At 35.4% G+C, this 15,328-nt stretch overlaps 1 pseudogene; it reads right to left on the bottom strand.

Annotated features, from left to right (window-relative positions):
* Window positions 1–213: 213 nt before the first annotated feature.
* On the bottom strand, window positions 214–8,408 carry LOC140183239 (probable protein phosphatase 2C 76; annotated as a pseudogene).
* Between the last annotated feature and the right edge of the window lie 6,920 nt (window positions 8,409–15,328).

Raw genomic sequence — 15,328 nt, 5'->3', positions numbered from 1 at the left:
CTTTCAAACTAATTTCTTTTTAGCCATCACAAACTACAATAGCAATCATGCAGTCAGTCATTCAGTCCAGCAAACAACCACATTTATAAGACAATCATAATCATAGACATATGTTTCTCACATTAATATCTATTTATAACAACTCTGTAATGTAAAATAGATATTAAGAAAAACCCCTACCTCAATTTAGTCAAAGCTCAATAGTTAAACGCATCAATTCCTCTTCCGTTCATCACTTCTGTTTGGTTTATGATCCTGAGAGAGCAATTGCTTTACCAGCCAAAATTATAGTCCCAGAATCTCCAACATTAGCAACATAGAGATGGTTATCAACCAAAACATCGATTGAAGCAGTAGAGCCATGATAAACCCATATTTTATGATATATTTTGTGCTTAATTTGAGTGATTTGTTCAATCCTTTACCCACTTATTCATATTAATTGCATGGTTTTACTTCTCCTTCCTTATTATGTGATGTATGTAAAAAACATGTTTCTTATGCTTTAAAATTAATTATTTTAATTACCTTTATTTCCATTCGATGCCGTGATTAGTGTGTTGAGTAGTTTCAGATCTTCTAAGGCAGGAATGACTCAAAGGATGGAAAGAAAACATACAAAAACGGAAGGAAAGAACAAAATGGAGTCCTTGAAGAAACTGGCATCCACGCGATCGCATGGACGACGCGATCGCGTGCCAAGAGCAAAGAAGCAGCGACACGGCCGCATGACTGATGCGACCGCGCAACTTGAGCAAATCGCATATGACGCAGACGCGTGAACGACGCGACCGCGTGACAAGAAAAACTCCAGATGACGCGACCGCGTGACCCACGTGGACATGTGACAGAGGCCACGCACCAGAAATTACAGGATACGCCCCCAGCGATTTCTGAAGCCCTTTTGGCCCAGATCCAAGTGCAGAAAACACAAATTGGAGGTTATAAAGTGGAGGAATGCATACATTAAAGGGGAGCTCGCCAATTTAGTTACTTTCCATGATTTAGATTTAGTTTGGAGAGAGGTTCTCTCCTCTCTCTTTAGGATTAGGATTTAGATTTAGGATTTTTATTCGCTTTCAGGATTATCTCTTTTGGTCAGGTTCAATATTCCTTTTATTTACTTTTGCAAGTTACTTTATGAATCCTTTCATGTTACAGATCACTCTTTTATTAATGTTATTTGAGGTATTTCAGTTTAATATTGATTTCTTTTATTTATGCTATTGTTGCTTTTACTCTGAAGACATTTTTATTCCAGTAGATTTACTTCCCCTTTTGGTTTTGGTTAAGAAATCAGTAACTCATGAGTTGTCAAATTCAAACAAGATTGATAATTGTTATCTTGTTAATTGAATTGAACTTCAATAATCCCAATCTTTTCTTAGGAAATAAATAGGATCCGAAGATCAAACCAATTAATCCCTTGACCTTCCTTTATATTAGTAAAGGCTAACGAAGTGGAATTAAGATTCAATTATTATCATCATTGATAATGATAGCCAGGATAGGACCTCTAATTTTCATACCTTGCCAAAAGTTTATTTATAGTCATTTATTTATTTCACTTGCTATTTAAATTACTTGTTCTTCATTTACTTTATTTGCTAATTAAACTATTCGCTCTTCATTCTCAAAACCCCAAATTTACAATCTCCATAACCAATAATAAGAACATACTTCCCTGCAGTTCCTTGAGAAGACGACTCGAGGTTTGAATACTTCGGTTATCAATTTTTAAGGGGTTTGTTACTTGTGACAACCAAAACGTTTGTACGAAGGGATTTTTGTTGGTTTAGAAACTATATCTACAACGCGACTGTTTATTAAAATTCTTTACTGCCAAAAATTCTAACGTCAAAATGGCGCCGTTGCCGGGGAACTGCTAACGTGTGCCTTATTATTGGTTATTGTACATATTTTTCTTTTACTTGTTTATTTATTTCTGTTTTTCCTTTTTAATTTTATTTGCTACTATGAACTCTCACCCCTCTCGCTTTGAGTTTGGTTCTAACTTTGCTGAAGGAAATAGAAGTTACAACAGGAATATGCATCAAGGTCAGACCAATCAAGGATGGATGGAGCCAAGAGGATCTAATCAACCCTTTAGGCGTCAACACCCTCCAAGATTTCATGGGCAACAACCATTCTACAATGCATACCCAACTGATAGATATGGTGGACAACCTTGTAACTACCAACAAGCCCCACCCCGTGCCTATAGACCATCCTCTCAACATAACCTCAAACCACCACACTCACAAGCTTCTTTTCACCATTCACCACTGTATGATCCTTTCCTACCCCAGTTCCAATCCAATCACCCCCAAGCACCACCACTTCCCTATGTTTCATGTCCAAATCCATCACCCCGAGAATCAGAGGTTCGCCTTAAGGCAACAGTAAATAAACTTCAAACAACCATTCGGCAACTGGAGCAGGCAGTAATTCAATTAGCTTCTAGACGCACGAACATTCAAGGACCAACCATAGCCCCATGTGGACAATCTAATGAAGAGCGTAGCATGAAGGAAATATTAGAAACTCCAATGGACAAGACAGAGCATGAATTCGTACTAGAACAAGTAGAAGAAGCTGTCATTGTACAAGAAGAAGAGTTGGTTGAAGATCTAGGAGACGCTGAACCTCCATGGGAATCCAGAGCTGAGGAGAACTCCGTCAAGGACGTTACAGTTGATGCTAAGGAGGACAGTGCACAATCCCCAAGGCAAGTCATTTATGAAGAATTAGACGGAATAACCCAGGACACAAATTCCCTTGATGATGATAGTCACAAGTCAAGCTCTCTTAGTAATGAACTTGCATCCGCAAGTGAATTCTCTGAGATCGAAGAATCTTCCCCAAGTGAATACAAAGATGACGCGGAGGTAGATTTCTCTCAACCTTCAATCTATGACTCAAGTGATGAGGAAGACATAGAAGACTTTGACCAGGACTCAGTTGCATTTGAAGAACCTTACAAGGAAGTGGAGGAATTCACAGAAGAGCACAAGGGAGAAGAACTTACAGAACCACCAGAAACACCTACCCCAAGGCCATTACCGCCTAATACAAGCTTCAAGTGGGTATAATCCTTAACCGTTAACTTTACTTATTCACTTGAATATGGTTTACTTGAAACAAATGGCCAGCTTAGAGCTCTCTGCGGCTTTAAGAGTAAGAGGGAAATGGCTCGTGCTCAGAGCTGGTGCACAAGGTTCAATAAGGTTCCACGCTTCAACTTGAAGTGCACGGATTGGTATCAAGCTCAATTGAATGGATCTCGGAAAACGTTTGGTCAGTGTGGTGAGAATCTACTTTCTAAACCACCCGGATGAAAAAATATGGATCAAGACGGAGGCGGATTTAAAAACAAGGCTTGGGATCATGGATTCTGTTCTGACATCCAACACCCCGGGAGCCTAAGAATCTGTTTGAAGCTGCTCAAAGGCTTTACGTGCCTAGTTTGGGATCCCGGAGGCCATTGGAATTACAAACATTGGTGGAGATTCCTGGATGAGTTCAAACACAAGCCACCATAACAGGAAGCTCATCAAATGTCCAACTTAAGGACTTTAACTAAAAGTGCTAGGTGGGAGACAACCCACCATGGTATGATCGTCCTTTTTCATTTTTATTTAGTTTTATTTGTTTTTGAGTTTTATTTTATTCCATTATATTGAACCTGGAGTTTTGCATAACATTCATATTAACACTGCATTCTGCATTTTTCATGCATAAAAAAAAGAGAAGCACGCACGCGACGCGGCAGCGTCGCTGACGCGTCCGCGTCATGTGGGAAAAATGGCTCCCATGCGACCGCGTCACTCACGCGGCCGCGTGACCTGGAAATCGACGTACGAAGGGTGCACGACCGAAAGTTGTGCGAGAGTGGTGCTGGACTGGTGCTGACCGCACACGCCTTACCACGCGGACGCGTCATATCCCCATGATGGCCACTCACGCGATCGTGTCAACCACGCGACCGCGTCACCCTGGATTTCGGCAATACTAAGTTTTGAACAGAGAGTTGTGCGACCACGAGGCTGCACTCGCGCCACTAGCACAAATCAAGTCACGCGATCGCGTGCCCCACGCGTCCGCGTCGCCTGACCTTATTGCGCACCACGCGACCGCGTTACCCACACGACCGCGTCACCAGCGTCACACAACCTATCCAGATTAGTGCCAATTTTCTTATCTTTTCTTCTCTAATCCTAATTTCTTCTATTTTTTTCTTCTTTCTTCTTTCTTTCTTACTTTATTTCCTTCCCTTCTCATTCTTCTTATCTTTTATTTTATTTTATTTATTTACATACTTTCATTCATTGCATATTTTTATTTTTTTAAATTTATTATTTTACCATTGGTGTTCAAATGTTCTTATTCAACTGTTACATCTTTTCTGGTATTTTCTTGGTGCTTAATGACTTGTTTAATTCTGATTAAGTAATATTATTTAAATCAATGCCAATCTTTTATATCTGTATTACTTTTGCATTGACATGAATTTATATTATCTCTCCTTCCCCACTCTCTTCCCCATTGTTGTACATTTTGTACCACTGGCATGCCATGGCTTCTATTGTTTTCTCACTTGCATGTTGTAGCTACCATGTAATTGAGACCCTTATTATTTGGCATTAACCCACCCATACTGTATTTATTTTTCTATATTTATTTCTGGGTTACTCTTCTTCCCTTTTTCTTTCAGGATGGCCACCCGGAAGAGAACCGGAAGACGTTTACATGGGGAAACAGGCAAGTCAATCTGCACATTCTATAGAGAAAAGCATCAGTTGAAGCCACCCGTCCACTTGCACATCTTAGCATGCATCGAGGAAGGTGCAATCTTTAAGTGTGGGGAGGTCGATACCGATCTCCATGGGTTAGTACCTTTCTGTTTCAACACCAATGTTTAAAGTTTCTTTGTTAAATTAGTTATTGTATTTGCATATTTGTTTGATTTTTTGCATTTAGTTACTACTTGGTTAAAGTAATAAAATTCTTTTAAGACCCTATCTTTGAAAATTTTCACTAATTTAAATTGAAAAAAAAATTATGTTAAAACTTGTTTGAAGTTATATGTGGAACATGGTTTTTGAGCCAAAGAACACACAACCTGTGAGATTTTGAGCTTATTTATATGGTTACACTATTTAACCATAATATTTTTATTCTTGTGTGTTTTCTTCTCTATAATTGCAATCTTAGCTTTGTTCCATTCTATATGTCCAATATTTAGTGTATTTACATACTTGCATATGATTGAGGCCATTATTTGATTTTAGCTCACTTATCCCAAATAAGCCTACCCTTTAAATCACCCTTCTCAGCCACCTTGAGCCTTTTAATCCCCATTTATTTTGTATTTTACCACATCACTAGCCTTAAGCAGAAAAATAATTAAATATCCCAATTGAATCTTTGGTTAGCTTAAGATAGGGATTGTGTAACAATTAAGTGTGGGAAAACTGTGGGAACATGGGTTAATAAGGGAATGTATCATGTTTCTAAATTATTTGAATATTGGGAATTTGGGAACCTGCTCATGAAAAACCAAAATAGAAAAATAATGGAGAATCCATGTGCATTGGTAAGTTATGTTTGCTTTTATGATTCAAAATATATATATATATATATATATATATATATATATATATATATATATATATATATATATATATAAATAAATAAGGGGACAAAATTATCCCAATATTAAGTTTAATAAAAGATCAATGCACATGTGATAAAAATTAAAGAAAATTTGGTACATGAGTATGGGAATTATACAAAAGTGGGAATTATGGGTAGCTAGGCATGAATTTAAAAGTATATAGAGTATATGTATATTAGGTGAAAGCTTAGGTTAATTAAAGATTCATGTTATAGCTCACTTGGCCATACATATATCCTTACCTTTACCTCAGCCCCATTACAACCTTGAAAAGACCTCATGATGTTTGCATTGGTACATTAAATATTTGTTGATTGATTAGATGAAGAACAAGGTTTAGAAAGCATGATTAAAGAAGAGTAGACTGATTGACCCTAGACACTTGAGAGACTAGAGTGATATACACTACCAGTAAGGGTTCAGTGCTTAATTCTATGTTCCCTGCTTTCATGAGCGATCTTCTTACAAGTTTACTTGTCTCTTATTGTATAATTTGAATTAGTGAAATCTGATTTATGTTTGTCTTGGAGAACTTATTTGCTTTTAACCAAGTAGGTAGAAACATTTTTTGCATGACTCATTTAGGTAGTTGCATTTAGAATAGGTTGCATTGCATAACATTCCACCACTTTAATCTTACCTTACTCTTTACCTTGGATTTAGCATGAGGACATGCTATTGTTTAAGTGTGGAGAGGTTGATAAACCCATATTTTATGATATATTTTGTGCTTAATTTGAGTGATTTCTTCAATCCTTCATCCACTTATTCATATTAATTGCATGGTTTTACTTCTCCTTCCTTATTATGTGATGTATGTGAAAAACATGTTTTCTATACTTTAAAATTAATTATTTTAATTACCTTTATTTCCATTCGATGCCGTGATTAGTGTGTTGAGTAGTTTCAGATCTTCTAAGGCAGGAATGACTCAAAGGATGGAAAGGAAACATATAAAAACGGAAGGAAAGCACAAAACGGAGTCCTTGAAGAAACTGGCATCCACGCGATCGCATGGACGACGCGATCGCGTGCCAAGAGCAAAGAAGCAGCGACGCGGCCGCATGACTGACGCGACCGCGCGACTTGAGCAAATCGCATACGACGCGAACGCGTGAACGACGCGACCGCGTGACAAGAAAAACTCCAGATGACGCGACCGCGTGACCCACGTGGACACGTGACAGAGGCCACGCACCAGAAATTACAGGATACACCCCCAGCGATTTCTGAAGCCCTTTTGGCCCAGATCCAAGTGCAGAAAACACAGATTGGAGGTTATAAAGTGGAGGAATGCATACACTAAAGGGGAGCTCGCCAATTTAGTTACTTTCCATGATTTAGATTTAGTTTGGAGAGAGGTTCTCTCCTCTCTCTTTAGGATTAGGATTTAGATTTAGGATTTTTATTCGCTTTCAGGATTATCTCTTTTTGTCAGGTTCAATATTCCTTTTATTTACTTTTGGAAGTTACTTTATGAATCCTTTCATGTTACAGATCACTCTTTTATTAATGTTATTTGAGGTATTTCAGTTTAATATTGATTTCTTTTATTTATGCTATTGTTGCTTTTACTCTGAAGACATTTTTATTCTAGTAGATTTACCTCTCCTTTTAGTTTTGGTTAAGAAATCAGTAACTCAGGAGTTGTCAAACTCAAACACGATTGATAATTGTTATCTTGTTAATTGAATTGAACTTCAATAATCCCAATCTTTTCTTAGGAAATAAATAGGATCCGAAGATCAAACCAATTAATCCCTTGAACTTCCTTTATATTAGTAAAGGCTAACGAAGTGGAATTAAGATTCAATTATTATCATCATTGATAAGGATAGCCAGGATAGGACCTATAATTTCTCATACCTTGCCAAAAGTTTATTTATAGTCATTTATTTATTTCACTTGCTATTTAAGTTACTTGTTCTTCATTTACTTTATTTGCTAATTAAACTATTCACTCTTCATTCTCAAAACCCCAAATTTACAATCTCCATAACCAATAATAAGACCATACTTTCCTGCAGTTCCTTGAGAAGATGACCCGAGGTTTGAATACTTCGGTTATCAATTTTTAAGGGGTTTGTTACTTGTGACAACCAAAACGTTTGTACGAAGGGATTTTTGTTGGTTTAGAAACTATATCTACAACGCGACTGTTTTATTAAAATTCTTTACTGGCAAAAATCCTAACGTCAAGCCATCATCCCAGAAAGGGTCTTTTTCAGAATCCAGAAATTGAGAATCAGTCCCTTGATACGTTTCACTTATAGCCAATTTGGCACCAGTAAAGAAAATTTGGATGCTTCATGAGATTATCAAAGAGATGCTCTTTCAAATACTCTGCAGCACCAGAACTACCATGACCATCAAATATTCCAAATAAGCATACTGAATGACCACCAATCTTCAATGTTTTAATATCATAAAAATTCTCCATCGTTACTCTCTTCCATCTGAAGCTTGAATACCACGACTAAGCCTTCCATCCTCACTTTTCCACCCTCCACTTGCAAACCGGCCATCATCATCTTTTTCTGGCATCATATTCACAAGGGAACCAACACTTCTTGACACAGAACCCGTATCCACCATCATCACTGTGAATGTCTTAAATTGACGAATAAAAAATACTAGGGGCAACTTGCAAACTCCTCTTAGTGTTGTTTATTCTCACTTGTTTGGAAAAGGTTCCAGCTTGAACAACCAAAGGCTTACACGATTGCTGCATACCATCTAACCGACCAATCCAGAAGACATGGGTTCCGGTGGCAGTTTTCGGCAACCACACCCGCAGCAACGCAGGTTCCAACAGAACCAAGTAGAGCGATAGTAACCTTTGAGCAACTCCGATGAGCTTCATCAGCGGTGGTAAGAAAGGCGGTCCCGACGGCCAGAGGCTCCAGCAGCAGTGGTGAGATTTGGCGGCAGTGACGTAAACATCGTCTCCTTCCTCACGTCGCACTCCTCCTCTGTCAGTCTCCTCTCTTCGGGCACTCTCTGTCCTCAGTTCCACCATGGATGGCGGTGACTCTGCTTGCGGTGAGGACGACGATGGTGACCTCAGCAGTGGCAGCGGCGGCAAGATGCAACGGCAACAGTGGCTTCTCCCCTGTGCGTGCTTTGCTCCTCCCTTGCATGGCTCTGGTTCGCGCTCCTCTTCCTCTGACGGCAACACACAACGGCACGGACGCATCTGCGGCGACGACAGCCTCAGCCGTGACGAAGAGCGGCGGAATAGCCCACGAGCTCCGGTGCGTCTTCCCCCCTTCCACCGGCACTCTTCCCTCTCTTTCTCTTTGTTTTCTCGGATTTCACTATCTCTTCCCTGCTTTCCCTGTTTCCATTTCCGTTCTCTTTTTCTATTTGTTTATTCTGAAGCTGTGTTTCTTTAAAGAAAAAGGGATATGACTAGGGGTGTACACGGCCCGGCCCGGTCTGAAGACCCGGCCCGGCCCCAAACACTTTAGGGGCTAATTTAGTGTGATTTCATCGGGTCTAAGGCCGGATAAGGGTCTCAAAAATAGACCCGGTCATTATTTCGGGTCGGGTCCGGGCCATAGCTCGGGTCACCCGAATTCGGTCTGGTGGCCCGGTCATCATACACAATTAATATTTTGTGTTATTAGTGATGGATGATGGCTATTCTTATGTGGAATTTAAATATTGTAAACCTTAATATATTGTGTTATTAGTTATTATAAGATTATAAGTAAATATTTTATGTTTAAAATGCATAAGACTTTAGATTAATGCATAATATTGTGTTATTTGTATTGATTTAAATATTTGGTATTTTTAGACAATATTAGTATTGATTATGGTTATGCTTTAATTTTAGAGAATGGTTGGTTTTTGTTATATTTTTGGAAAAACTACCAAAAGTACCCATGAAATTTATGAATGCTGACAAAAGTACCCATAAACTAAGGAAATTAACGATGTATCCATGGAAGATGATTTTGTATGATAAAAGTATCCAAACCCTAATTTTTTTGTTGATTTTTTAATAAAATTTTCAAACTATCCCCACTCTCAACCTCAACTCACTTTTTCAACTTTCCATAACCCAACCTGTACCTTTAAAACCTTTGTCATTGTGGCGCAGCCAGAAGCGTGACATTCTAGTAGTGAGGGTGTTACATGGAGATTCGTTTTGTGAAAATAAAGTATATATAGGCACTCAGAAGTGCATGAATGTAAACTTAATTTTAAGGATATTGATCGCAATATTTTAATAAAACAGAATCCTCTTTGTAGAGTTTAAAATGTTCTTTGTAGAGTTTTTTTTAATGAAGATTTTTGTTAATAAATATTTTATTCTTTATAAATTCATCATATATACCCTAGTTTCTGAAATTCAGACTCTCGTTATTATTATTTCGTATTATTATTATTATTATTATTTAAGTAAATACCGATTATATGAGTAGTAGTACTATATATACGTATGATTAAAGAAGAGAACGAGTTTTAAGAAATAAATTAAGCATAAAATTCATGAAGATTTTTTTGGTTCTATTGTTATAGTTATATATACGTGAAACTGATCTTACCTTATTAAACCTGTTTTTGGCATACAAATTAAATGGTGGTTTGTTTTAGATCCAGTTTGTTGTTTTAATATGTGAAATATAAAATAATCACACAATATATATAAGAACAACAATAAATTAAAGTCTCATACTCGATCATAACGATATATTAAAACTAAAATGTAAGACAAATGCGAATAAAATATAACCTTGAAATTTATTAATAAACGTGCATAATTGCATTATACTTACAGTGGACATTATTCAACTATATATAGTGGTGATCGACATATTCCTGAAAGGAAGACCTTCCACTATTGCCGGTGTCTTATTACTAATTGGATTTGGACTATCGGAAATATTATGGTCATGATTTATGTTTCTAGAGAATAACTTTCCGGTGCTGGATTATCAATTCGATTTAGACCAGATGGAATATCATGGTTGAGACCTATATCTTTTGAAAAAGTTTATTTTTTGGGAGGAGGTCCATTTGGATTTGGCAGCGTCGGCACGTCATTATGAATTGGATTTGGACCAACTAGAATGACACAGTTGAGATCTATAATTTTTGAGAAAGAATATTTTTTGAGAGGAGGTCCATTTGGGTTTAGCAGCGCTGGCACTTCATTATGGATTAGATTTGGACCAACTGGAACGACACGGTCGAGACCTATAATCTTTGAGAAAGAGTATTTTTTGGTAAGAGGTCCATTTGGATTTGGTAGCGCCGGCACTTCATTATAGATTGGGTTTGGACCAACTGGAACGATACGTTCGAGACCTATAGTTTTTGAGAAAGAGTATTTTCTGGGAGGAGATCCATTTGGGTTTGGTAGCGTCGGCACTTCATTATGTACTGGATTTGGTTCAATTGGAACGATACAGTTGAGACCTATATATAATTTTTGAGAAAGAGTATTTTCTGGAAAGAGGTCCATTTGGGATTGGCAGCGCTGGCACTTCATTATGGACTGGGTTTGGACTAACTGAAACGATACGGTTGATACCTATAATTTTTTAGAAATAGCATTTTTTGGGAGGAGGTCCGTTTAGATTTGGCAGTGCTGACACTTCATTATGGACTGAATTTGGATCGACTGGAACGATATGGTCGAAACCTATATTTTTGGAAAAAGTATTTTTTAGAGGAGGTCCATTTGGGTTTGGACCAACTAGAATGATACGATCAAGACCTATATTTTTTAAAAAAGAATATCTTGCAAGAGGAGGACTTCTATTACCAATTGGATTTGGACCAGATGAAACTTTACGGTCGGCACCAACATTTTTTATAAAAGAATATCTTTTGAAAAAGGATTCTCTTAAATTCTAAAATGTATCATCTACTTATATAGGAAAATCATATCACTGTTGAGGTTTCTTTTTTTTATGGAAAGATGATAAAAATTTAGAGAAAAGTACAAATAGGTCCCTGACCTTTTGTCCCGCGGATATTTTCGTCCCTGACCATTGAAAAATACTTTTAAGTCACTGACCTTCACAAAATTTGGACGGATCAGTCCCTCCGTCCAAATGCCTCCGTCAGGGACTGATCCGTCCAAACGTCTCCGTCAGGGACTGATCCGTCCAAGTTTTGTGAAGGTCAGGGATTTAAAAGTATTTTTCAATGGTCAGGGACGAAAATGTCCGCGGGACAAAAGGTCAGGGACCTATTTGTCCTTTTCTCTAAAATTTAAATATTCTTAGCCAATTTTTAATATCCTTAGAAAAACAAGAGTAATTAATAATGAGCTATATGACCCATTTAATGAGATGCTAATATGACTATCTAATTTGCTATTATTTTATAATGTGATAAGAAGTTATTTTCAATGTGAAAGGATTATATAAATTTGTGATCATCACAAACTCTTCAATTTTTAAAATTTTAAAATATTATAAATGTATCAATAATGTTTAAAATCAAAATTTGAGAACATACAAACATTTTTCAAATTTGATATTTTTCAACCTTTTGTTATTATAAAATTTTTTTTACCAAAATTATTAAAAAAGAATAATTAATTATTTAATACTATTTTTTTACGAAAAAGAGAATGACCAACATTTGATTTTAAAGAGTCGATACTATTTTTTATGGTTAGTCGATGCATTTTAATGTTAAGAATTTTCAAATTTTAAAATAGAATCAATCAATTCATCAATTTTAAAAATAAGAAATTGAGAGTATATAAGATAATTTTGACTTAACAATTATTATTGGGAGAATTACTATAAAATTAATTACTACTAAAAAATTATTTTGTTCTAAAAATGTTAAGAAAGAATGAACCATTTAAATTATATTTAAAGAAGAAGACCAAAATTAATTAGTTATTGAAAATAGATAATGCTATCCTAAGATACATATTAAAATTGCATTTATTAGTTTGGCTTTAGAGGAATTTGCTGGATGGGAGCTGGGAGGGGAACGCTATCCTTTTATTATTATTTAAGTAAGTACCGATTATATGAGTAGTAGTACTATATATACGTATGATTAAAGAAGAGAACGAATTTTAAGAAACAAATTAAGCATAAAATTTATGAAAATTTTTTTTGGTTCTATTGTTATAGTTATATATATGTGAAACTGATCTTACCTTATTAAACCTATTTTTGGCATACAAATTAAATGGTGGTTTGTTTTAGGTCCAGTTTGTTGTTTTAATAGGTGAAATATAAAATAATCACGCAATATAATAAGAACAACGATAAAGTCTCATACTCGATCATAACATATTAAAACTAAAATGTAAGACAAATACGAATAAAATATGACCTGAAAATTTATTAATAAACGTGCATAGTTGCATTATACTTATAGTGGACATAACTTGGTAAACTTATTCTAACTATATATATAATGGTGATCTACATGTTCTTTAAAAAAAATATCTGAAAGGAGGACCTTCCAGTATTGCCGGTGTCTTATGATTAATTGGATTCGGACTACCGGAAATATCAATGTCATGATTTATGTTTCTAGAGGATAACTTTGCGGTGCTGGATTACCGATTAGGTTTGGACCAGATGGAACATCATGGTTGAGACCTGTATATTATGAAAAGGATTATTTTTTGGGAGGAGGTCCTTTTGGATTTGGCAGCACCAGCACCGGCACTTCATTATGTAATGGGTTTGGACCAGCTGGAACGATACGGTCGAGACCTATAGTTTTTGAGAAAGAGTATTTTCTGAGAGGAGGTCCATTTGGGTTTGGTAGCGCCGGCACTTCATTATGTAATGGGTCTGGACCAGCTGAAATGATACGGTCGAGACCTATAGTTTTTGAGAAAGAATATTTTTTGAGAGGAGGTCCATTTGGGTTTGGTAGCACCGGCACTTCATTATGTAATGAGTCTGGACCAGCTGGAACGATACGGTCGAGACCTATAGTTTTTGAGAAAGAGTATTTTCTGAGAGGAGGTCCATTTGGATTTGGTAGCACCGGCACTTCATTATGTAATGGATTTGGACCAGTTGGAACGATACGGTCGAGACCTATAATTTTTGAAAAAAATATTTTCTAAGAGGAGGTCCATTTGAATTTGGAAATGCTGACATTTCATTATGAACTGAGTTTGGACCAACAAAAACGATACGGTCAAGACCTATATTTTTTATGAAAGAGTATTTTTTAGGAAGAGGTCCATTTGAGTTTGACAGCACCATCACTTTATTATGGATTGAATTTGGACCAATTGAAACGATACGTTTGAGACCTAAAACATTACTGTTGAAACCTACCTCAGGGTTATTAATTTTAGTAGCATCTATAGTGTCGTAAACAAGTGATAGGAAAAAGAAGCAAACAATGATATGAAACAAAAGTTGAGTGAATTCCATTTTTTAAATTGATGTGTTAGTAATGCTCGAATTATCTATTTATATAGAAAAACCATATCACCTTGGGTTTCTCTTTTTGATGGAAAGATAATAAAATTTAAATATTCATAGTCAATTTTTAATATCTGTAGAAAACAAAAATAATAAAACCAAAATTATTAAAAAAAAATAATTAATTTAATATTATTTTTTTTAACCAAAAAGAGAATGACCAACATTTGATTTTAAAGACTTGATACTATTTTTTATGATCAGTCGATGCATTTTAATGTTAGGAATTTTCAAATTTTAAAATAGAATCAGTCAATTCATCAATCTTTAAAATAAGAAATTCAGAGTATATAAGATAATTTTGACTGAAAAATTATTATTGAAAAAATTACTATAAAGTTAATTACTACTAAAAATTTATTTTATTCCAAAAATGTCAAGAAAGAATGAACCATTTAAATTGTATTTAAAGAAGAAAACCAAAATTAATTAGATATTGAAAATAGATCATACTATCCTAAAATACATATTAAAATTGCATTTATTAGTTTGGGTTTAGAGGAATTCGCTGGATGGGAGCTGGGAGGGGAATGAAGGACTTTGAATATATAAACGGTATTTATAAATTTTATTATTCTGAAGACAAAGAGATTGAAAATTTTTATTTATTTTTACATTTTTTTATAAATAACAGAATAGAAACGCTCAAGGATAAAAAAACCAAATTACCCAGTCATTATTTTGATAAATATAGTTCTAACAGAATCTTAAAAAAAAAAAACTAATAGATTGAAAGTTTATTTTTATTAATCATTCAAACTTTTCATTTAATTTTCAAGTTCTCTCGAGTTCTCCAAATCGAAGGTTTCACGAGAACTAAATATAAGTTATATTTTTATTTCTAAAAAATTATTATATTACCATTTAAATTTTAATTTCCGATTGTTTTGTCGATTTTTAACAAAATCGATGGTGGTTCGATTCTAATAGTCTGGGAGCGAAACCTACTCTTCTTTTGCAGGTACCAGTTCTATAAGTGCATCAAAGGTTTTCGAATTAGACGAGTATCAAGATAGAAAATAAGTTCAAAAAGTGTCAAAAAGGCAAAAAAAATGTAGAAGAAAAGATTCAAAAAATATACCGACTGAAATCGAAATAGTTTGCAGTAAATTTAAACAAAGTGGTAAAATGCCTTCGATAGAATCAAATGACTTTTGATATAAAAATTAAAGATACTGAAATGTAAATTGGGCAAAGAAATTAAAAATTGCTT

Source organism: Arachis hypogaea, chromosome 20, assembly GCF_003086295.3.
Source record: "Arachis hypogaea cultivar Tifrunner chromosome 20, arahy.Tifrunner.gnm2.J5K5, whole genome shotgun sequence".
NCBI lineage: Eukaryota > Viridiplantae > Streptophyta > Magnoliopsida > Fabales > Fabaceae > Arachis > Arachis hypogaea.
The sequence above is the reverse complement of the archived record's forward strand: the minus strand, read 5'-3'. Positions and strand labels throughout refer to the sequence as shown.